At 45.9% G+C, this 23,856-nt stretch overlaps 1 long non-coding RNA gene across 2 annotated transcripts in view; it reads left to right on the forward strand.

Moving 5' to 3' along the window:
• The window catches only part of LOC135181489 (uncharacterized), a 402,320-nt gene that overhangs the window by 12,250 nt on the left and 366,214 nt on the right, over nucleotides 1–23,856 (forward strand). For both annotated transcript variants that reach the window (XR_010304890.1, XR_010304889.1), the window contains exon 2: nucleotides 7,895–7,970. This is a non-coding gene — a long non-coding RNA (uncharacterized LOC135181489). The remainder of the gene's footprint in view (nucleotides 1–7,894; nucleotides 7,971–23,856) is intronic.

Raw genomic sequence — 23,856 nt, forward strand, 5'->3', positions numbered from 1 at the left:
ACATGATAAAGGTAGCCTGGGGTTTTATCAGCAAGGACTCTACAGTCAAGGTGCCTCAGCTTTCGAGTTTCTGAACAGGAACCTTTCAAGGTGCTCTGCTGGTATGAAAATAAGTGGGCAGAATTTTGTGAAAATCAGCCCTTTCTAACTTAGATTTGTGGCTTTCTCCCAGTAGTTGTCTTGAAAACTTTGATGGTCAAGAAGCCCCTTTCCTGGAGATATTCAAAGTGAGGCTCCATGGGGCTCTGAGCAACCTGGTCTAGTTGAGGATGCCCTGCTGACTGTGGCAGGGGTTTGGCTGGATGAGTTGTGGAGGTCCATTCCAACCCAAACCCTTCTGTGATTCTATGAAGTTGGGAGCTGAAGTGCTGAGGTAGGGACAGGCTGAGGCCTGCTCTTACCTCTGCCTCAGAGTGGATCCAAAGAAAGTTTATGGTGATAGGCATTTTATAACTATAACTAACTGTATCTATACCTATACAACTAGATAACTGTAACTGACTGTAGCTATACCTATAACTATACAACTATAACTAACTGTAACTATAACTATACCTATAACTATACAACTATAACTAACTGTAACTATAACTATATCTATAAAACTAGATAACTGTAACTAACTGTAACTATACCTATAACTATACAACTATAACTAACTGTAACTATAACTATACCTATAATTATACCCATAACTAACTATAAAACTATAACCCTATATAACTATAACTAACTGTAACTATAACTATACCTATAAAACTATGTAACTATAACTAACTTTAACTATAACTATACCTGTAACTAACTATACCTATAAAATTATGTAACTATAGCAAACTTTATAACTAACTATAACTGTACCTATACAACTAGATAACTGTAACTAACTGTAGCTATAACTATAACTATACAACTATAACTAACTGTAACTATAACTATACCTATAAAACTAGATAACTGTAACTAACTGTAACTATACCTATAACTATACAACTATAACTAACTGTAACTATAACTACACCTATAAAACTAGATAACTGTAACTAACTGTAGCTATACCTATAACTATGCAACTATAACTAACTGTAACTATAACTATACCTATAAAACTAGATAACTGTAACTAACTGTAACTATACCTATAACTATACAACTATAACTAACTGTAACTATAACTATACCTATAATTATACCCATAACTAACTATAAAACTATAACCCTATATAACTATAACTAACTGTAACTATAACTATACCTATAAAACTATGTAACTATAACTAACTTTAACTATAACTATACCTGTAACTAACTATACCTATAAAATTATGTAACTATAGCAAACTTTATAACTAACTATAACTGTACCTATACAACTAGATAACTGTAACTAACTGTAGCTATAACTATAACTATACAACTATAACTAACTGTAACTATAACTACACCTATAAAACTAGATAACTGTAACTAACTGTAACTATACCTATAACTATACAACTATAACTAACTGTAACTGTAAATATACCTATACAACTAGATAACTGTAACTAACTGTAGCTATACCTATAACTATACAACTGTAACTAACTGTAACTATAACAATACCTATAAGACTAGATAACTATAACTAACTGTAACTATACCTATAACTATACAACTAGAACTAACTGTAACTATAACTATACCTATAATTATACCCATAACTAACTATAAAACTATAACCCTATATAACTATAACTAACTTTAACTATAACTATACCTATAAAACTATGTAACTATAACTAACTTTAACTATAACTATACCTGTAACTAACTATACCTATAAAATTATGTAACTATAGCAAACTTTATAACTAACTATAACTATACCTATAAAACTAGATAACTGTAACTAACTGTAACTATACCTATAACTATACAACTATAACTAACTGTAACTATAACTACACCTATAAAACTAGATAACTGTAACTAACTGTAGCTATATCTATAACTATACAACTATAACTAATTATAACTATACCTATACAACTAGATAACTGTAACTAACTGTAGCTATACCTATAACTATGCAACTATAACTAACTGTAACTATAACTATACCTATAAAACTAGATAACTGTAACTAACTGTAACTATACCTATAACTATACAACTATAACTAACTGTAACTATAACTATACCTATAATTATACCCATAACTAACTATAAAACTATAACCCTATATAACTATAACTAACTTTAACTATAACTATACCTATAAAACTATGTAACTGTAACTAACTATAACTATACCTGTAACTAACTATACCTATAAAATTATGTAACTATAGCAAACTTTATAACTAACTATAACTATACCTATAACTAACTGTAACTATACCTGTAACTAACTATACCTATAAAATTATGTAACTATAGCAAACTTTATAACTAACTATAACTATACCTATAACTAACTGTAACTATACCTATAAAACTATGTAAGTATAACTCTAACTGTATCTACAACTAACTATACCTCTAACTAGCTGTGTAGCTAATGTTTCTGGTGAGGTGTTTTGTGTCTGTCAGTGTAAGTATCTAGATGGAAGGAACAGCCTCGTTGCCCACGAAAGCTCAGTTTACTGCAATCTCTCTCTGGCCCCTGCAGAGAGCAGAAGCGTTTGGAGCACATGGAAATTGGATGCATCCTTACTGACTCAGGCCCTTAGCTCGAAGAAATACAGCCACAGCAGGAGGGGGCTAAGGAAGGGAACAATTAATTTAGTGTTCCACCAGTATGGCAACAGCATGGCTGTAGTAATTTAAAAGCCTTTGGAACAGTCTTCTTCATTTCCTCCTATCCCACTCCCTCAACCTTTTGTCTTGGCCTGTCCTTTTGTTCTCTTCCCTGCCAGACCAATCCTGGCTTGTCTGAACCCAACCACTTGGTCCCTGATGTAATCCCGAATGGTGACCTGTGGGGCCAAGCTCTGGAAAAGGACCCACTTGATTTTAAGGTGCTAGCTTTGTCTGTGAGGAGCTGGCAAAGTATGCTTTCCTATTTTGCTTTTATAGCTTGTTCTAAATTCCCTGGAGGATACACAGCTGGCTGGCAGTGCCACAGGGAATTCCACAGCTGTGGAGTCTTCTGGAGGTGATGCTCAAAAGCAGTGCAGAGGAGCAGCATGCAGCATGTGCTGCCTACAGATCTGCATGATCTCCACAGAAACCTCTGTGAGGAGTTTCATTAATGTGTGATGGAAATCAAGAACACATTTCTATAGATGGCAAGTTCTAAGTTGCTCCTCATCTATGGTGGCTTTGGTTTTACCACACTGCTCCTTGTTCTCTGTCTTAGAAGTGAATGGCACCCTCCAAACCTTTGCATTTTGGAAGCTGCATGTGTCCAGAAGCTGTTGTTTTGAAACTCTTTAAATGGATACTGTGATTACAAATTAATTAATATTCTCCTCTTGTTTAGTTGTTTATTCATAGATTCACAGAATGTTGGAAGGGACCTTCATCATCATCATCATCATCTAGTTGCCCCAGGCAGGGACACCTCCCACCAGTATGCTCAAAGCCTCATCCAACCTGGTCTTGAACACCTCCAGGGAGGAGACATCCACAACCTCCCTGGGCAACATGTGCCAGTGTCTCACCAGCCTCACTCTAAAGAATTTCTTCCTAATCTCCAGTCTAAATCTGCTCTCCTCAAGCTTCAATCCATTCCTTCTCATCCTCACACTACAAGCCCTTGTCAGAAGTGCCTTCCTGGCTTTCTTGTAGCCCCTTCAGGTACAGGAAGGCTGCTCTGAGGTCTCCTTGGAGCCTTCTCCTCTCTCACTCATCCTGTCTCCATAGGAGAAGTTCTCCAGCCCTCTGATCATCTTCATGGCCTCCTCTGGACCCTCTCCAGCAGCTCCATGTCCCTCTTATGCTGGGGGCCCCAGAACCACGGTGCTGCAGGCGAGGTCTGAGCAGAGCAGAGGGGCAGAATCCCCTCCCTGTGCTGCTGCTCTCTCTGCTCTGGTTGCAGCCAGCACACAGCTGGCTCTGGGCTACCAGTGACCAGTGCTGACTCCTGGGCACTTTGGCACCAACTGACACCCCCAAGGCCTTCACACTGCTCTGGAGCCTCTCCTTGCCCAGCCTGGATATGTGCTTCTCTAGAATATACATTTTTATGGGTTTTCTTTTTCCTTCTTGACTTCCATGCATTTACCAGTAGTCTGCAAAGGTCCAAAGGACAAGAAGAACACAAATTTACTGCAGTTGCATCTAACTCATGACCCAGAAGGGCCATGAGGGACCCAGAAGAGAAATAAACAGTAATAACCCTTATGGAGCCAATCTCATTTTCTTTCTTCTGATTAAGGGGCATTGCAAACTTACTACATGTCTCAAATTAGCAATCTCTCTGTGAAGCATGGAAACTAGACTCTGAAACACCTGCTGGTAGCTAGGATGAGGTAGTGTGTGTGTTTTCCTGTTACTGGGTAAAGTCACCCAAGCAGCCTTTCCATAACTGAGCACTGACATGAATTATCTCCCTGTGAGCATGCCAGAGCTCATCACCTGCTCATAATAATGTAAACACACCAGGATGTCTACAGCTGAAGGTCACACTCCAGTTAGATTTTAGGTACCTCAAACTTAGATGGGTTCTAAGTAGCTCAAGAGAGGCAGCAGCATCAGAGAGGGAGCTTTGAGGGTGTTTAATTCTGGTTTTAATCTCATATTTCCTCAGTTGTTGTCTGCAGGTCTGCAGCTAGGCAGGCTCTGAGCCATTAGTCCTACTATCTAAACCAACTGGAGATCTAGAAGTAGGCCTGTAAGTGGGAAGGTCTTCTAGAGGTTCTCAGAGCCCAGCTCTCAGGGACAAAATCAATAAACCCTGAAAAGGTGCTAAGAGACTCTCCTTTCACAGGTTGCAGCTGTGTTTTCTTTTACAAGCATGCTTTGAGTGTGGAACTCCACTGCTGAGGGCTCTCTATCTCCTTCCCCACAGGAGGATTGCTGACCTCTTGTTGCATTCCCCCACACACACTGGCTGTTCATTCAGTCATTATCTTCACAGGACCACAGAAATGTTGAGGTTGGAAAAGCCCCTCGGGGTCACCAAGCCAAATCATCAACCCTACTCTACAAGGTTCACCCTAAACCACATTCCGAAGCACCCCATCCAAAACGACCTTCAAACACCTCCAGGGTTGGTGACTCCACCACCTCTTTGGGTAGCACATTCCAGTGCCTGGCCACTCTTGCTGGAAAAATAAATTCCAAATATCCAATCTAAACCTCCCCAGTGGCAGCTTGAGGCCATTCCCTTTTGTTCTATCACTAATTACCTGTGAGAAGAGGCCAGCACCAACTTCTCCACAACCTCCTTTCAGGTAGCTGTAGACAGCCATGAGGTCTTCATCCACTCTGGCACCCACTAGGGCCATTCACTGATGCCCATCTAATATCTTCTGTGTGTCACCTCCCAGCCTTGGGACCTGGCAATATTTTGGGAGAAAGAGGGGCAAAAATTTGTCTCTAGAAATAAGACATAGTGGGTGGAGGCTGAGGGCAGAGAGGAAGGAGGAGAAGCTGCTGTGCTTGCAGGCAGGATTGGGAGAGGAATGAGGGTTGGCTGAGACTGACAGACTGCCACAAAGAAGTGGAGTGGCTGGGTCTTGGCTGGTGCTTGCTGACTTTAGTGAGACTCAGGAATAGGTTGCCAAAAGTGGCTGTGGATGCTCGCTCCCTGGAGGTGTTCAAGGCCAGACTGGATGAGGCCTTGGGCAGCCAAGTGTAGTTGAGTGGTGTCTCTGCCCATGGCTGGGGGTTTGGAGCAGATGATCACTGAGGTCCCATCCAATCTAAGCCATTCTGTGATTCCATTCTATGGCTCTTGTGATGTGGACCAGAATTAAACCCTGATGTGGCACACTCTGATTTTGCTGCTGCCTGTCAGCTCTAGGTTTGGATAAAAGCTTTACAGCTTCTAGAAACTTCTCTACATGCAAAAAGGGTACAGAAGGGCTTGTAGTGCTGGGATGAGAGGGAATGGCTTGGAGCTTGGGCAGGGCAGATTGAGACTGGAGGTGAGGAAGAAGTTGTTTGCAGTGAGGGTGGTGAGACACTGGCACAGGTTGCCCAGGGAGTTTGTGTATGCTTCCTCCCTGGAGGTGTTCAAGGGCAGGTTGGATGAGGCCTTGGGCAGCAAAGTATAGTTGAGTGGTGTCCCTGCCCATGGTGGGGAGTTGGAGTAGATGATCTCTAAGATCCCATCCAGCCTGAGCCATTCTGTGATTTACCACAGGCTACATTTATCCAAAAACCAAGGCAGGGAAACCCCTCCTATTCCTCCAGGAGAACACCTGGGGTGATTTACTCTTTTATTGGAGACCAATGTGTGAGCAGTCTTTTATGCTTACACCCAGGCATGAAGCTCCTGTATGATTCTGAAGGCAGATTATTAGTTTTTGGTATAGTTTTAAGGGGTAATACTTGTCCTTCATAGAATCAACCAGGTTGGAAGAGAGCTCCAAGCTCATCCAGTCCAACCTAGCACCCAGCCCTAGCCAGTCAACCAGACCATGGCACTAAGTGCCCCAGCCAGGCTTGGCTGCAACACCTCCAGGCACGGTGACTCCACCACCTCCCTGGGCAGCCCATTCTAGTGGCTGGTCCTTACCTATGTCCCAAATGGTCCTTACATATGTCTATGCTGTATACATCCAGGGAGAACCAAGGCTGGCCAATGAAGGTTGAGCTGCAAAAGCAAATGTGTCTTCTGAATGTAAAACATTTCCATAATCATACATTTTATAACCATTCTGATGAATTATGATTGTTTTCCAGGCAAGATATTGCAACATCTGCACAACTGCACCTGCAGCAAGGCTTTATTTTCTCTGTAGATCTGATGGAAAATGACATTTGTGGATTATTACACTTTGGGGTTTTGATTTTCATTTGTTTTGGTTTATGTCAGGAGTTTTCCATTATTCATTACAATTCCCTTTGGACAGCACTGGAGCCTTGAGCATTAAATGTGTTAACATGCAGTTTATGGAAAAGAAGAGAAGTGTTGGAGAAGGCTGAGCTCTACAGCCACTGAGAAGTGGAGAGAGAGAGAGAGAGAGAGAAATTTTTACAGTTAAATCTTAATCACAGTCACACTGGTATAAACCCAGAGTGACTCCACAGGGAGCTTAATGAGGACCTGACCACACTGCTGCTGAATTGAATACAGCTTGTGCCTAGCAAAGAATCACAGAGTATGTCTGGTTGCAAGAGACCTTCGAGATCATCCAGTCCAACCTTTGGCCCAGCACTGAAGGGTCAACACCACACCATGTCCCTCAGTGCAAGGTCATACACTGCTTCTACACCTTCAAGGATGGTGATGCCAGCACTGCTCAGGGAGGTTGTGGCTGCCTCCTCCTTGGGTGTTTTCAAGGCCAGGCTGGATGTCTGAGCAGGTCTAGTTGAGAGGTGTCCATGCTCATGGCAAGGGAGTCATAGTAGATGCTCTGTAAGGTCCTTTCCACCTTAAGCCGTTCTGTGATTCTAATGACCCTAGAAAGAAAGGGGATAGGGTTTGAAGACATTGTAGGAACTGCACACTTTGCTCAGGTTGTGTTTTCCCCTTTGTGTACATAGAGCCAGGGAAGAATATACCACATAGGAAAATGGGTGAGCCTAACACATCTAACATCATGCTTATCCCTGGCACGCTTTCCATAGCGAGTTTAAAACTCTGTTCCACAGGCTTACAGCACTTGCTTTGATTTGTTGCCAGTATTTGCTTAAGCAAATTGAAGAGCTCATGGTATAGGGTAGAAAAAGTGATAAATTGGCAAAAGTGGAGTAGATGTTAAAGCTAATTTGTGTTGTGGGTTTTTTTTTTCTCCAGCAGAAATCTGAAGAGCTTGATCTCACGTCTGATAACTTGGACATCTTGAAATGAAGACACATGAACACAGAACACAGTAAGTCAATCACTTCTGATAGAGGAGGCAGGTGAAAGTATTTGCCACACCTGAACAGGCTTTGCTGAAGTGTTTTTACTGGATTCACTGAATCACAGTTCATTAGTGTTCTAAACTAAAGCTTTGAATCCTAGAAGATCACCAATGATTCTGTTCAAATGTGAGAACTGAGAGGCTGAAGCCTGCTGCCAAAAAGTGCCAGCAGCTCCAGTGGTGGCTTCAGGTTAGAATTTGACTCGTTGTAGTTCTTTTAGCTGGTTTTCTACACTGGAGTTGCTTTTCTTAGTGCATGTGTGGAGAAAACCCCCTCAGAAACTGTAATTTCAGAGCCATGAGGCACTTAATGCAGGTGGTATTCCCTAAGCATGGCTGGGAGGCACTTAATGCAGATAGTATTCCCTGCCCATGGCTGGGAAGGGGGTGATCACTAAACCACTTGGTGTGGATGATCTCTATGGGTCCCTTCCAACCTAAGCCATTCTGTGAGTCCATTCTCTGACTCTGTGATGTGGACCAGAATTAAACCCTGATGTGGCACACTCTGATTTTGCTGCTGCCTGTCAGCTCTAGGTTTGGCTAAAAGCTTTACAGCTTCTAGAAACTTCTTTACATGCAAAAAGGGTACACAAGGGCTTGTAGTGCTGGGATGAGAGGGAATGGCTTGGAGCTTGGGCAGGGCAGATTGAGACTGGAGATGAGGAAGAAGTTGTTTGCAGTGAGGGCAGTGACGGGGGTAATGGGTTTGAACTGGCAGAGGAGGATTTAAACTACATGTTAGGAAGAAGTTGTTGCAGTGAGGGTGGTGAGACACTGACACAGGTTGCTCAGGGAGGTTGTGGATGCTCCCTCCCTGGAGGTGTTCAAGATCAGGTTGGATGAGGCCTTGAGCAACCTATTCTCATGGGAGGTGTCCCCACCCATGGTGGGGAGGTTGGAACTGATTGATCTTGAAGCTCCCTTCCAACCTAAACCATTCTATTATGGTTATTATATGCATGATGTATTATTATATGGGGGTATATTACTATTATATGGAGCATGCAAACCACTGGAAATAGATTTAGTGTCTCTGGACTCCCTTTTGCAGGACCATGCTGTGTATTTCTGCAGCCACACTGGTTAATCTGCAGATATGGAAGCTGCTTAGTTCACAAGAAAGCCATTTATTGTACAAAAAAGCAAGCTAGAAATGCTGATTTGAACAAAAGCAGAAGCTCAGCGATGCACCAAACTCACACATTCTGGTATCCCATTGCTTACTACTTCTAGGTAGAATCCTGGATAGTTAACAGAAGCTCTCAGTCCCATGAGGTGCTGTTCTCAGACCTCTTAATGGTGTCCATTAATGTGGGGACGCTTAATTACCTTTTCTGAAAGGCTATTCATGGAAATTAGGCTTCATCATGGATATTTATTAGGTATCTGTAGAGGATTTAGTAAGAAATTTAAGTTGTGAACAGAGAAAATAGGCAAAAGAAGTGTGGCCAGCAGATGGAGTGAGGTGATTCTGCCACTTTGCTCTGCTGAGACCTTGCTCTGGGGCCCTCAACACAGGAAGGACATGGACCTGATGGAATGGGTCCAGAGAAGGCCATGAAAAATCTCAGGGGGTTGGAGCAGCTCTGCTACAAAGACAGGCTGAGGGAGCTGGAGGTGGTCAGCCTGGAGAAGAGGAAGCTCCAGGGAGACCTAACAGCAGCCTGCCAGTACCTGAAAGGGGCTACAAGAAGGCTGCAGAGGGACTGTTTGCAAAGGCCTGCAAGGATAGGACGAGGACAAACTAGAGAAGAGCAGATTTACAAGCTGCCCAGATTTACAACCAGAGAGATGGTTGAGGCCCCATCCCTGGAGATATTCAAGGTGAGGCTTGCCAAGGCAGGGCTCTGGACAACCTGATCTAGTGGAGGATGTCCCTGCTGACTCTAGGGAGATATTCAAGGTGAGGCTTGCCAGGGCTGTGGACAACCTGATCTAGTGGAGGATGTTCTTGCTGACTCTAGGGGGTTGGAGTGGATGACCTTTGGAGGTCCCTTCCAACCCAGACCATTCTGTGATTCTGTGTAAAGAGGGCATTGTGAAATCACTTTGATTTCATTCTCTACCTAGACCTTGCAGTGATGTAAGGCTCAGGTAATATTGTCACCAGGTGGGGTGGGTAAAACCAAATACAGCCCTTGAATAGTAAACAGCATATAACAAATAGCAAGAGAAAGAAGTGAATCACTTGAGAACAATCTAAACAGCTGAAATATGTTCACTGACAGAGTTATTTGAACAATTGTGAATAACAACCAGATGAATTGAAGTCCAAGTTTGTCCATAATAATTCACAGAGAGAACAAAAGGCTTAATCCACTAAATAAAACATTTGCTGTGAGAAGCCTGCACAGCTCTAGTTCATCTATTGTCAAAGGAGGTTGGCTCGAGGTCTGCTCTGTTAGCAAACTCAGATAAGGCTACAGGGGAATGCTGCCTGAAGGCTTGGTTATAGGAGCTGTGGGCTGTGAGATCTGACAGTGGTCAAGAGGGGAACTGAAGGGATTTTTACAGTTTTATGACTTTGGTGTAAGAAGAAAAGGGTGGAAGCAGTGGGATTAGGGGGAGGAGGCAGACAGAAGAAAGTCAACATCAGTCAGAGTGCAAAAAGCTAAACCAGCTTTTGGCAAGCTTGGTTTGACTTTTGAAACTGGAAGGGTGAACTGTTCTGGACAGTCCCTCCCTTTCACTGCTAGGCAGCGATTGTCCCTTGGTAGCTCTCTATGTCAGTGGTCACAGATCAGCTGTGGGTTTAAAATGGCCCTGGCACTTTCTGAGGCCTCAGCTGACTCAAGCCTGTGAAGTTCCTCAAAGCAAACCCCTGCTTCTGCAGAGTGCTGACCCCTTCCTCCTGCTAGACAAATGCACGTGGTTCTACTGCATTGAGTTTCTCAAGGTTATGTTGACCTTAACTAGTGAGTCAAGTGGATAATATCCTGGTGAGGAGGCAGAGAGGGGCTCTGTGAGGGTGGATAATGAAAATCCTCTTGTAGGTTCTCTCAGACACCATGAAGAAGAGTGCTGACACACAGACAGAAGTAAGAATGTGCATCTGGAAGGAGTGCTCACCACCAGCACCTTCCTTTCTGAGGGAAGACTTGCAGGGCATTACAGTCACTGTAGCTTGCATCCATGTCCAAGTCAATGAATTAGAGTGAATTCTCTGCTGAGCTGGACTTTGTGCTTTTCACAGAATCACAGGATGTGTGTGGAAAGGACCTCAAAAGCTCATCCAGTCCAATTCCCCTGCCAGAGCAGGACCACCTAATCCAGGTCACACAGGAACACGTCCAGGCAGGTCTTGAATATCTCCAGAGAGAGACTCCACAACCCCTTAGGCAGCCTGTTCCAGGGCTTTGTCACCCTCACACTGAAAAAAATCATCCTCATGCTTCCATGTATCTTCCTATGCCTCAGCTCCCACCCACTGCCCCTTGTGCTGTCACTGGCATCACCCAGCAGAGCCTAGCTCCAGCCTCCTGCCACTCACCTGCACATCTGTATAACTACTGCTGAGGTCACCTCTTAGTCTCCTCCTCTCCCAGCAGCACAGCCCCAGCTCCCTCAGGCTCTCCTCATAACAGAGCTGTTCCATTTCCTTCATCATCTTTGTGGCTCTGTGCTGGACTCTCTCAAGCAGTTCTATGTCCCTCTTGAACTGGGGAGCCCAGAACTGGACACAGTACTCCAGGTGCAGCCTCAGCAGGGCAGAGAAGAGAGGCAGGAGAACCTCTCTCGACCTACTAATAACAGCCCTTCTAATCCACCCCAGAATGACATAGGCCTTCTTGACCACCAGAGCACATTGCTAGCTCATGGCCATCCTTCCATCCACTTGGACCTCCAGGTCCTTTTCCCCTTCACTGCTCTCCAACAGGCCAATCTCCAACGTATACTGATCCCTGGGGTTGTTCTTTCCCAGGTTTAGTTCCTTTGGATGCAGCAGTCATATGGATTTCAGGATCTAAATGGGGTGGGGATCATAGGTTTGTCTTGAAATTGAAGGCCTTTGAAATGGGAGCTTTATTAATTTTTAGTCACATAATCCTCATACACTGTGGCAAATCTTGGACACAACTGTGAAACAGTTTTTGGGCAGTGTTAAGAGTTGTAGATGCTTAGGTGGGTCACTGATCATACTTAGAGGGAGGCAGTTGCTCACTTACAGCAAGTAGCAGAGATCTCCATGAACAAAGAAACAGGAATCTCTTTTGTGGGTGGGAAGCCTCAGAAGAAGGGTCTCCACTAAAGAATCTTTGAGGGTTTGTTTTATAAGTTTCTCCCCATTTCTCTTCCACTTTCTTGGTTGTTCAGGCTCCTGAGTTCTTTGCAGTTCAACACTCAGGCTTTCCTACAAGCAGGACATGGAACTGTTAGAGCCAATCCAGAGAAGGCCACGAAGATGCTCAGAGGGCTGCAGCAGCTCTGCTCTGAGGACAGGCTACAAGAGTTTGGGCTCTGCAGCCTGGAGAAGTGAAGGTTTCCAGGAGACCTTATAGTGGCCTTTCAGTATCTGAAGGGGGCCTACAGGAAGGCTGGGGAAGGACTATTGACAAGGTCTTGTAATGATAGAACAAGGGGTCATGGTTTTAGACTGGCAGAGGGGAGAGTCAAACTAGATGTTAGGAAGAAGTTGTTTGCAGTGAGGGTGGTGAGACACTGGCACAGGCTGCCCCCAGTGGGTGCCTCCTCCTTGGAGGTGTTCAAGACCAGGTTGGATAAGCCTTGAGTGACCTGTTCTAGTGGGGGGTGTCCCTGCCTATGGCAGGGGGTTGGAACTGTATGATCCTTGAGGTCCCTTTCAACCTAAAGCATTCAATGATTCTGTGATTTTATACACAGCAGGATATCTTGAAGGACTGTGGTTAGTGGAGGATGTCTTTTTTTGCTGTAAGAGAGATTCATATCTTCATTTGCACTTGACCTTGTGGGTAACTTGAGCATTGACTTCTCCAGTTCATCTCCATACTGTCCAACTGAGCTGTACTTTTGCAGTTTCCAAGCTGCTTCCTTGAAGAGCTAAAAAGAGCAGAGATGAGCACAGATTCATGGAATGATGGTGTCCTGTCTGGTTTCAGATTCCAGGTTACCTCTTCTCCCCTAGTTTGCATTCAAGGTACTCAGAGTAACAGACTTCATGGCTCTGAGGACCAAACAAATCTGGGGAGGAAAGAGATTGGTTACATGGAAAATAAGCCCCCCAGCAGCAACCCTCAAAAGAGTTCTCCCAAAATCCATAGCAAAGCACAAATTCAGTAACATTGGAGCCTCTCTGTGACGTTCCACAGGTGGGGGCTGAGAAATTAAGGAAACCTTAGAAAACTGAGGTCATGTCTGCTCAGCCTAGACATTAAAGATCCCATAGTGCTTTACATACCAGGGGAGAGTTTGTCCCCATGCCCTGACCAAAGTGTAACCTTCTCCCCAGAGCAAAATAGATGCTCTGCTCTGAGTAGAGGCTCTTTTTCACCTTAGATGTATCTGCACATTGGTAATGCAGCTTCTGCCTTTGTGCAAACACACACAAGTGTATGCTGAGGGACTCTGGTACCACAGTGGGGCTTTGTGCACAAACCCAGAACTGCTGTGTTTGTACAAAGTGTGAACAGGCTTATAGCCATGCTTTCTGAAGGACTCTGAGATCCTTTTTGAGGGCATCTTCAGGATTTATAATTAATATCCATGCAGCAGTGCAGGTTAGGGGTTGACCTGCTGGAGAGTAGCTCCACAGAGTTGACCTTGGAGCCTTGGTTGATAATTAAGTTCTCCATGGGACAGCAATGTGCCCTGGTGCCCACGAAAGCCAATGTTGTATTACAAAGAGTGTGTCCAGCAGTTCCAGGGAGGTTCTGATAGGTTGGACTGGATGATCTTTGAGATCTCTTCCAACCTGGTTGATTCTATGGTCCTGTGATTCCTCCCCCTCTACTCAGCCCTAGCTAGGCCACATCTGGAGTATTGTGTCCAGTTCAAGAGGAGTTCAGCAAGAGAGCTATGAGGAGGTGCTGCATCTCTCTTATGAGGAAGGGCTGAGAGCCCTGGGGCTGTTCAGTCTGGAGAAGAGAAGGCTGAGAGGGGACCTGATGAATGTCTACAACTCTCTGCAGGGTGGCTGTCAGGAGGGTGCAGCCAGGCTCTTTTCAGTGATACCCAGGGATAGGAGGAGGGGCAGGGGACACAAACTCAGCCACAAGCACATTCCATCTCAACATGAGAAGAAGCTTCTGTACTATGAGGATACTGGATCATTGGATCATTCCAAACATTCACTGCCCCTGGATGTGTTTAAGGGTTGTTTGAATGTGGTGCTTAGGGCTATGGTTCAAGGTAAATCTTGTTTCATAGGGTTCTAGGTTGGACTTGGTGATCCTGAGGGGCTTTTCCAACCTGGATGTTTCTGTGATTCTGTGGAGCCCTGGAGCAGACTGCCAGAGAGGTTGTGGAATCTTCTTCTCTAGAGATCTTCAAAACCCACCTGGATCTGTTCCTGTGTGGCCTGGATATGGTCCTGCTTTGCAGGGGGATTTGGCCTGGATGGTCTCTGGAGGTCTTTTCCAACCCCAAGCATTCTGTGATATTAAAGGGATGGGCAACAGCACAAATATCACAGTATCACAGTATCACCAAGGCTGGAAGAGACCTCATAGATCATCAAGTCCAACCCTTTACCACAGAGCTCAAGGCTAGACCATGGCACCAAGTGCCACGTCCAATCCTACCTTGAACAGCTCCAGGGACGGCGACTCCACCACCTCCCCGGGCAGCCCATTCCAGTGTCCAATGACTCTCTCAGGGAAGAACTTTCTCCTCACCTCCAGCCTAAATCTCCCCTGGCACAACCTGAGGCTGTGTCCTCTCGTTCTGGTGCTGGCCACCTGAGAGAAGAGAGCAACCTCCTCCTGGCCACAACCTCCCCTCAGGTAGTTGTAGACAGCAATAAGGTCACCCCTGAGCCTCCTCTTCTCCAGGCTAACCAATCCCAGCTCCCTCAGCCTCTCCTCGTAGGGCTGTGCTCAAGGCCTCTCCCCAGCCTCGTCGCCCTTCTCTGGACATGCTCAAGCATCTCAATGTCCCTCCTAAACTGGGGGGCCCAGAACTGAACACAGGACTCAAGGTGTGGTGTAACCAGTGCAGAGTACAGGGGCAGAATGACCTCCCTGCTCCTGCTGACCACACCATTCCTGATGCAGGCCAGGATGCCACTGGCTCTCTTGGCCACCTGGGCACACTGCTGGCTCATGTTCAGGTGGGTATCAATCAGCACCCCCAGATCCCTCTCTGTCTGGCTGCTCTCCAGCCACTCCGACCCCAGCCTGTATCTCTGCATGGGGTTGCTGTGGCCAAAGTGCAGCACCCTGCACTTGGAGCTATTGAAGCCATCCCCTTGGACTCTGCCCATCTGTCCAGGTGGTCAAGGTCCCGCTGCAGAGCCCTTCTTCCCTCCAGTAACCACATGTAACAGCTGTTGAGCTTGACTGGGCAAATGATCCTGTATATGGGCAGTCCTTTTGATTTCTCCAGAGCTGTTAGCAGTCTTGGTGGCACTTAAGCAATATTAAATTCAAGTTGGAAAGATCATCAAAGTGAGAAAAGGCAGTTGCAAACACATTGTTAAACCTGCACGGATATCTGCAGAGCATAGCTTTGATTTATCATTAGTGTTTGCCAAGGTCTGTGCTAATGGGTCAGAATTTGTCTCTCCAATTTCCTCATTTGAAAAACAACAACAACAACAAAAAAACCCCAACTAAATATCCCAACCTCAATTTTATTTCATCTTTTAATCCACTTTGACTCCAGGGATCAAAATAGCTTGGACTTGTATGCTAAATTATACCAGAGAATAGGGTGGGTTGCACTGGGGCATAGACTTTAAATAGTTGCTGTTTCAACAGGAAAATAAAAACCATCCACTTAATGTGTAATTAATAGTTTGACATTTCCCCAAGGCTTTAGCCAGGACCCTTTCTGTTTCTGATTTGGATGACTCAACTCCCTTGCTAAATATTTCCAGCTCATATAGATTTAGATAAGACATGTTCCAGAACTTATAACATTCTTTATTTTGACTTTTTCACTATTTATTAGTGTAATGAAAATAATACTTTGACAAGTCCCCAAATAAATGGCAATATTCACCCCTGGATAGCTAAGTGAAACGTTCAGTGCCTGGACTCCATGGGTTATTTAACCACACTTGCATTGGAGACATAGAAAGTATGACAAAAATTTTAGTGCTGAGCCCTTAAAACCCCATGAACCTCTCCTTTGACCAAAGCCCTGATCCTGTAGTTTGAGTAAGACAGGAGGATGTTGGCAGTCCACTGAAATCCACTCCTCCTGGAGTTACAAAGAGAGCACAGGACTGTGACCTAACCTGCTAACGTGAATCTTTGGAGTGCCTTGGTGGCATTCTCCAAGACCACTCTCAACCTGTTTCTATGCATAAAAAGGTGAGGGAAGAAGAGTTTGGTGACAAACAGGTCACCCAGAAATGGAATAGCTGGGGAAAGGGCTTGTGGTGATAGGATGAAGGGCAATGGTTTGAAACTGGAAGAGGGCAGATGTAGGTTTGTTGTGGTTTGGGTGTTACCCACCCCCTCATGAATTCACCAGACTAGACTCAGTTGGCTGGAAGTAAGGGAAACTATTTACAGCTTAGCACAATTTACAAGCATATATATGCAATATATTACACATTTTTACAGCTATATGCAAGTTAAAAGTATAGAGAAACACAAAACCCCTTCCCGAGCAGCCAGATGCCTGAGAAAGCTCCCAACCAGCCCCCCTCCTTCCTTACAGCCTTTCACAGGATCACAGGATCAGAGGATATTAGGGGTTGGAAGGAGCCCAAGAAGGTCATTGAGTCCAACCCCCCTGCCAGAGCAGGACCAGACAATCTACCTCAGGTCACAGAGGAACACATCCAGACAGGCCTTGAAAGTCTCCAGAGAAGGAGACTCCACAACCTCTCTGGGCAGCCTGTGCCAGGGCTCTGTGACCCTTACAGTCAAGAAGTTCCCCCTTGTGTTGAGCTGGAACCTCCTGTGCTGCAGCTTCCATCCATTGCTGCTTGTCCTATCCCAGGCAGCAGTGAGCAGAGCCTGTCCCCTCCCCTCCTTACCCCCAGCCCTCAGATGTTTATAGACATTGATTAAATCCCCTCTCAGTCTTCTCTTCTCCAGACTAAGCAGCCCCAGGTCCCTCAACCTCTGTGCAGGACTCTGCACTTGTCCTTCTTGAACCTCATTTGGTTCCTCTGTGCCCAGCTCTCAGTCTCTCCATGTCTCTCTGGATGTCTGTGCAGCCTTCAGCTGTATCCTTTCCACCCTCTCCCTTATCTCAGGATCCCCCTTACATGCAGGGTGAGCTAGAAAAGGTCAGCAAGAGGTGTTAATAAGGAAATGAGTAGTTGGGTTACACAGATTCAGGCAGAGAAGTTAATACAGCAAGGAGGCAAGCCACAGACTGTCCTTATCTTTATTTGTGTCCTTGTTCTTGTATGTCCATATGATGGCTTGGGAGTTACCCACCCCTCCCCCACTTACAAATCACCCAGACTAGACTCAGCCGAGCTGGAAGTTAAGGAGTGAAGCTATATTTACAGCTTAGCAGAATTTACAAGCAGATATATACACAAATAGTTAGAGTTATATACAAGTTAAGATTAATACAGAAGCACAATACCCCTCCCAGAACAATCAGTTTGCCAGGAGGGCTCCCGACCAAACCCCCTCCCCCTTTCCCTCTTTCCCTCCTTTCAGAACTAACCAGACCAATCTCTGTATACCTCATGTGATAAATCTGGAGAAATCTGAGGTGAGATGTCAAAAAAGGATCACATTCTGTGATTCTGTGCTCCCCAACCTCCCTGGGCAACCTGGTTCCAGTGTCTCACCACCTTCACTGGAAAGAATTTCTTCCTAATCTCCAGTCTCAATCTGCCCTCTTCCAGCTTCAGGCCAAGGATCATCCAGTTCCAACCTCCTGCCATAGGCAGGGACACCTCTCACTAGAACAGGTTGCTCAATGTTCCATCCAACCTGGCCTTGAATACCTCCCTGGGCAACCTGTTCCAGTATTTCACCACCCTCATTGGAAAGAATTTCTTCCTAATCTCCAGTCTCAATCTGCCCTGGTCAGGGCACACCTTGAGTGCTGTGTCCAGTTCTGAGCTCTTCAGTTTAAGAAAGATGTTGAGGTGCTGGAAGGAGTCCAGAGAAGGGCAGCAAGGCTGTGGAGGGGCCTGGAGCACAGCCCTGTGAGGAGAGGCTGAGGGAGCTGGGGGTGTGCAGCCTGCAGCAGAGGAGGCTCAGGGCAGAGCTCATTGCTGCCTGCAGCTGCCTGCAGGGAGGCTGTAGCCAGGTGGGGTTGGGCTCTGCTGCCAGGCAGCCAGCAACAGAAGGAGACACAGTCTGAAGCTGTGCCAGGGCAGGTCTAGGCTGGATGTGAGGAGGAAGTTGCTGTCAGAGAGAGTGATTGGCATTGGAATGGGCTGCCCAGGGAGGTGGTGGAGTGGCTGTGGCTGGAGGTGTTGCAGCCAAGCCTGGATGAGGCACTTGGTGCCATGGTCTGGTTGGTTGGGCAGGGCTGGGTGCTAGGTTGGGCTGGCTGAGCTTGGAGCTCTCTTCCAACCTGGTTGATTCTATGATTCTCTGATTCAGTCCATTCCAGAGTGGTAGAGCACTGGAATAGGCTGCTCAGAAAGGTGGTGGAGTTTCCATCTTTGAGGTCATTCAAAACCTGCATGGAAACCATCCAGTGCAGCCTGCTGCAGGTGAACCTGATCTAGCAGAGGGGTTGGACTGGATGATCTCTGGAGGTCCCTTCCTATCATTCTGTGATCTGTAGGCAGCCCTTAGGGTTAAGAAGACATGCATAATAATACAGATGAGCAAGTGATCACCGTATTTGCCTCCCTTCCAGGCCCTCCAGGCTTCTTCTAAGTGTGCTGGCATTGCCCTTTTTCTTTGGGAAGCCACCATCTTCACAAGTGGGCTTGAGAAAGAGCACATCACAGTAAAAATCTGAAACCACCTGGGCAAACAGATGCATGGTTTACCCTCCTGGTCTTTTCTCTGAGATGCTAAAGCTTGGCTGTAAAACAAAAGATGTCTGAGTGTGGAAAAAGGCAGCAGTGCATCACAGAATCATGCAAGAGGCTTGAGGGGAGAACACAGAGCCTTTGCTGAATGCTTGGCTGCTGTTTCCCAAGTGAAAATACAATGGCTTCTCTGCTGGTCACAAGCAGACTGTTCTAAAGTGACTGATCTCTTCTGCATTACTGTGGGTTTACAGCATTGTAACCAGTCTCACAGGCTGCCAGGGAATTGTCTTTTCTCACCAAGGCACACTCAGGAGACCCAGCAAGTGGTCTGTCTTCTGTGATTTGTGATCACAGAATCACAAATATTAGGGGTTGGATGGGACCTCCAGAGATCATCCAGTCCAGCACCCCTGCACGAGCAGGAGCACCCAGGGCAGGTAACACAGGGATGCATCCAGGTGGGTTTTAAATGCCTTCAGAGAAGGAGACTCCACAACCTCTCTGGGCAGCCTGCTCCCAGTGAAAAAGCTTTTCCTTATGCACTGCTCCAGCTTGCACTTACTGCCCCATGTCCTGTCGTTGGCCATCTCCAAGAAGAGCCTGGCTCTATCTTCCTGACATTGCCGATGCCAAGGTAAAGCATGAGGATACAGCATGTTCAGTTCACAGAATCACAGAACTTTAGAGGTTGGAAGGGACCTCCAGAGATCATCAAGTCCAACTTCCCTGCCAAACAGGATCATCCAGGGTAGTTTGCACAGGAATGCATCCAGGCAGGTTTTGAAAGTCTCCAGAGAAGGACATTCCACAGCCTCTCTGGGCAGCCTGCTCCAGGGCTCTGTCACCCTCATTGTAAAGAAGTTTCTCCTCATGTTGAGGTGAAACCTTCTCTGTTCCTGTTTGTATCCATTACTCCTTGTCTTATTACTGCTGACCACTGAGAAGAGCTTGCCCCCCTCCACTTGTCACCCACCCCTCAGATATTTGTAGACACTGATCAGCCTTCTCTTCTCCAGACTAAACAGCCCCAGGTTTATCAGTCTCTTTTCCTAGGGGAGATGCTCAAGTCCCCCACTTCATGCTTCCTTTAATAAATATTCCTTATTAATTCAGGCCTGAGAACAAAACCTGGGTTCTAAGTGGCATCTGATTGTGCTTTCAACCTTCTAATTGGAGACAGAACAAGAGGGAATTGCCTCAAGCTGCCACTGGTTAGGTTTAGATTGGACGTTAGGATAAAGTTTTTCATGGGGAGTGGTCAGGCACTGAATCACAGAATCAGTCAGGGTTGGAAAGGACCACAAGGAGCATCTGGTTCCAACCCCTCTACCCTAGACCAGGTTGGTCAGAGCCAGTGGAATGAGCTGCCCAGGGAGGTGGTAGACTCATCCACCCTGGATGTGTTTAAGGGTCGTTTGGATGTGGTACTTGGAGCTATGGTTTAAGGTGAATCTTGTAGAGCAGAGATACTGGTTTGACTTGGTGATCCTGAGGGGCTTTTCCAACCTGGATTCTGGTTTGATTTTTATGTTCCCAGTCTATTGCCTGACCTTTACCCTCTGTCACTTGGCAGCCAAACTACTTGGCTTCGATGTGAGGCTTACCTGTATTGAAGCTCAGTCACAAAGCTATAGGGCCAGAAGAGGTCACAAAATGTCCCATTCCCCACAACCACAACAGCCACATATGTCACATTTGTTCTTAAAGACCTGTGTCTTCCCCTGGAGATGGAAGCTGTGGTCCACTGCTCACCTCTGAACTGTTTACCTGCATCGCTCTGAAGTCTTCTTTGCTGCCAGTGGATTTTCCATCCTTTCCTCCGTGGCTGCCGAGAACAGTTCATCATCTCTGTCTTCAGCAGCCTTTTTCATGCTGTGACCACGTGCCCAACGTCTTCTCTCTTCTAGACTAAACAAACTCTGCTCCTTCAGCTTTTCCTTCATAGGTCATGTTTTCTAAACCTCTTAACATTCTTGGGCTTGGGGTTTCTTTTTTGTTGCTGTGTAGAAGGGAAGACAGACATCCTGGGAAAATGATTTCTCCATCGTTTGGCTGCAGTAGACTTCTTCTGTGAGCTGATTTCTTCCCTCCTAGAGAGCTGCCCACCTTGGTGTTCATGCTAGCCTGAAGGGCTCACGTTGCCTATTGGTAAAGTGAAAGCAGAAGGGTGAGGAAGGATTAGTGAGTGGGGGTAATGTGTGCTAAGCTGTGCAGGTTTAGCATGCAGATGATTGACTGAGAAATTCATACCTTTCATGGGCCAAGACAATGCTCAGAGGGCTGCAGCAGCTCTGCTATGAGGCCAGGCTGAGAGAGTTGGGGCTGTGCAGGCTGGAGAGGAGAAGGCTTGGAGAAGCCCTTGGAGTGGCCTTGCAGGATGTGAAGGGGGCTGCAGGAGGGCTGGGGAGGGACTATTGACAAGGTCTGGTAATGCCAGGAGGAGGAGGAGGAATGGGTTTGAAGTGGCAGAGGAGAGCTTTAAACTAGATGTTTGGAAGAAGTTGTTTGCAGTAAGGGTGGTGAGACACTGGCACAGGTTGCCCAGGGAGGTTGTGGCTGCTCCCTCCCTGAAGGCGTTCGAGGCCAGGCTGGATGAGACCCTGAGTGACCTGTTCTAGTGGGAGAGGGTTGGAACTGGCCCAGCTTTGAGGTCCTTTCCAACCTAAACCATTCTATGATGCTTCTATGATATCCCCAGTGATGGTAGACAGGAGGCTGAGACACTGTGGTCTGAGTTCCATTTCTCCTGCAGACTCATGAAAGTACAAATGGGTGTAAGCTGCTCAGACCCAAGGTGTTGATGCCACTTAACAGCAGCTTTTGGGCTCAGGTACCTCGTGTGTTTGGAAGTGACCTTGTTTTGCATGTCTGAACCAACAGGCCAGAAGCACAGCAAAGACTAAGAACATGATTTCTGTTTGGGGATGTTCTCTCGCTGGAGGTGTTCAAGGCCAGGTTGGATGAGGCCTTGAGTGACCTGGGCTGGTGGGAGGTGTCCCTGCCTATGGTGGGAGGTTGGAACTGGATCATCCTTGAGGTCCCTTCCATCTAAACCATTCTATGATTCTATGGTTTCCAAGAAGTCCATCTCTGTGGATCCCTCCTTAGTGAGGGAAGTTAGATGGTAACCTTCTTGGGAGGCTCTGGGGGATGGAGGCATTGGAGTCATGGAGCTTTTTGTGCTGATCTGAGCTAAGAATTGATGTTTGCATTGCTAGAGGTAAAGGTTTCTCTGCAGTGGAGTAGAAATGTGTTTTCTCCTTCTGACTTGTCCCTCCCTCTGACCTCATGGCAGTGGTATTTCTGGAGCAAGAGGTGATCCAGCTTAACCCAAGAGTCCAGAGTTAGCTTGACTCTCCTCTAACCTGAAGATGCAGGAGTTCCATGTTCTGCTGGTTTTTGTACCTGAAGCTGGAACTCCTCTTTTCTCTCTTAGTCATTTTAATGAGGCACAGCAGAAAAGGATGGTCAAAAGCCTCTTTCATAGCCATACTGGGCTTCAGCACAGGATTCATTTTGTTCTAAACCAAGAGACCTTGGCTTTGGGACTCCTTAACCTCAAGCCTAGTCAAAGTAATGCAGAAGGTTGTTATATTAGCATTTTCTCATTGCCTTTCCATAGGGGTGGAAGACTGAAAAGTGTCTTCAAATATCTTTCCAAAATGCATTATCACATTTATCCAGAATCACTTCTTGCTCCTAATTTCATACCTCACATTTTCCATCCTTTTTGTGCCAGGCACTGCAACGTGGCTGCAGCCTGCAGAATTGCTGTGACAATCACCCAGGAATTGCTCTAATGAGTAACATTTGCCACACTCTTAAATGCTGGTGGGAATACAAATCCTTATAGATTCACCCTATAAATGTAGAGTTGCCTGTTAATTAGCCCAATTAATTTCTACAGAGCTTAAGCCCTGTTTTACATTGGCTATGACAAAGCACTTCATTCCTTCTAGAGGAAAGAGTTAAGCCTGCTTCCAGCTGAGGTGGCTTATGGATTGTTTTGACAAACCTGTGTGGATAGCACCAAAGTGTGTTAGAATCACATTTACAAACTCTGCTCTCCTTCAGGGACTGGAAAACCAGCTCAGGAAAGGCTGAAAGAGCCACTTGTGTCATAGTTCAGGCTGCCAGAGCACAAGGCAAACAGCAGCCAGCGGGGTGCAGCTACAAACCAGCCAAAGCCTGTTGGGCTCTTTGTCAGCTGGAAAATAATGAAAGCACAGGCACTGCTTCTGCCCTGCCTGGGAGACCCAGGGAGAGGTTTTGACAAGAGGAGAAGGCTGTGGGACTGACCAGGTGTGAGCTGTGAAGGAGCCAGTAGAGAGGTACAGATGCTTTTGGGAAAAGCAGTCTAGTAGTGGACGTCCTCTGACCCGGACGGGATGATTGCACTTTGTTGCCTTCTCTGCAGAAGGAAATTTACTCAAGATTCCAGAAATATTACAGAAAGTCACCAAAGAGATCTTAGGAATCCTTCTTCACTCCAGCACCTCCTGGATACATTTACAGACTGACTGTCTGGATCTCTGGATAGATTCTGAAGTGATGCTGATCCCTTTTGCCAACCTGAAAGAAAGCCACACCAAAGAGATCTTAGGAATCCTTCTTCACTCCAGCACCTCCTGGATACGTTTACAGACTGACTGTCTGGGTCTCTGGATAGATTCTGAAGGGATGCTGATCCCTTTTGCCAACCTGAAAGAAAGCCACAAGCTTTCTGGACCAGGTTTGCATTCAGAGTAATTACTGTCTTCTGTTTTCCGTGGTCTGAATGGTGAACACAGCCATCCCCAT

Source organism: Pogoniulus pusillus, chromosome 14 (assembly GCF_015220805.1).
Source record: "Pogoniulus pusillus isolate bPogPus1 chromosome 14, bPogPus1.pri, whole genome shotgun sequence".
Lineage (NCBI taxonomy): Eukaryota > Metazoa > Chordata > Aves > Piciformes > Lybiidae > Pogoniulus > Pogoniulus pusillus.